The sequence below is a fragment of the Ixodes scapularis genome, unplaced genomic scaffold (assembly GCF_016920785.2).
Source record: "Ixodes scapularis isolate PalLabHiFi unplaced genomic scaffold, ASM1692078v2 PGA_scaffold6__148_contigs__length_123643588, whole genome shotgun sequence".
NCBI lineage: Eukaryota > Metazoa > Arthropoda > Arachnida > Ixodida > Ixodidae > Ixodes > Ixodes scapularis.
The window spans coordinates 108,699,059-108,700,886 of NW_024609881.1; positions in this window are offsets into that span (position 1 = coordinate 108,699,059).

Sequence of the window (1,828 nt, forward strand, 5' to 3'; positions counted from 1 at the left end):
CGGAAAACACAAAACTAAAAAAAACAGCTGAAGTTATATTAGTCGGAATCATCCTTAAATAGTCCTAGAACCAAAAACAAAAAAGTCAAAAAACACAAAAAAGTATTTAGCTCTTTTAGCTACCATACTAAGGAACAAAGCCACCCAAGGACAAACTAAAAAACCCAAAGCACACGTCAGCTCCAAACGTTACCCCCTCACATAAAAAAAAAAAACACTCACTTTTATTGGTATTCGCGGTAGAATTAACGTTGATCCCCAGTGATGGAAATCGTGGGCAAATATTGCTGACTAATGATTTGAAAATCCGGTCGGTCATAGGGCAACAATGACGAAAATGATGAAAATAATCCCTGGAGAAGGGGAACAAGAGGAACAAAGGACAAACACAAATCTCGAAACACATCTAGGTGACTGGTGCGCGACCGAAAAAATCGGCCTGGTCCGGGTTTCGAACCCGGGACCTCTCCGTTACAGGTGGAGCAACAATATTGAAACGCTTCGTCTGCCACGGGATTTCACTATCAGGAAACGTGGTTAACTATACCTGGATAACACCTAGTCGGATGTAGAATTAGGAAACATTGAAAAAACTTGGCGTATGATTAAAATTACAATATTGAAAAACCCGGTCTGTCATTGGGCTACAATAGTGGGACACATTGGTGCATCATTGGATTGGCGATATTAGAAATCCCGGCGTACCGACAGATATTGGTGTTTGATCAAAAAAAAAAAACAATCGCACATATTGGCATAGTGACGAAATGAAACCTGAATCATTGATATTAGTACTATTATTGTCGAAAAATGGGAGGGAATCGGGGGCTCCAATATTAGGTGCAATATTGGAGTCCGGTTAGTTTGATTGCGTCGACGTGTCGGCCAAGATGGATGTGCTGTTTGGGGCTATGCAGTCTAACGGTGCAAACAGACTCGTGCCGTTTCTTACTTCTCATACGTGCAGGTTTTTTGGTGTTCTTTTTCCGCGCGAGTTTCTTTTTCACTGGTAAAACATTCCAGATTTGCGTTTCCGCAAAACTCAATAAAAATATAAATATTGATGAATCCATCAACCCCATCCATCAACAACCATCCACCCACTGGCACGTACAAAATCAGTTCTTAATTTCTTTTGATAGCTCCGCCTCTCAAAAACTTGTAGCACCACTACGCGTAGCTCAACAATGATGAGCAAAGATCATTTCACAACCCAAAAATAGAAACCTATAATAGGTTAAAAATGCTGGCGCAACCACCGAACAAGAGTTTTGCCAGTCTCAGTGCGTGAAACGACAACATACTAGTTTGAGTTCGCTTTAAGTTCGGCGCCCTTTCTTGCAGGCGTATACATGTTACTGAAAACGATGAACTCGAAGGCGTTATGCGTCACTCACTCAGAAAGTAACAAAGTACGTTACTCCTTATTGCGATTCAAAAAGGAACGCCTTACCTCAGCTCGAAAGCAACGCGGTATTTTCTCGCTGCTCCAAATGCGTCGTTTTTACGTACCAGTAGCTGCGTCCAGTATTTCTCGTCGTTAATAATTTTTTTTATAGCGCGTTGATACGGGGAGAACTGTGGCTACACTGGCACACCTTGTGCAAATCGTCTTTTGGTCTATAGCGTTTTCTCGTCTTGCCAAATTATACATCTAGTCTTGTGCGAATAGTGGATTTTGAGCTCGAAGCGAATTCGAAGCGAATGGTGGTTTTGGCCGAATATATTCGAATCGAATATCGAATAGTTTCTCCACACCTTTCACTACCACTGCGTAATGCTTAGATGAAAACCTAGCTAAACTTGTGAAGGTTGTTCCACTTGTTTA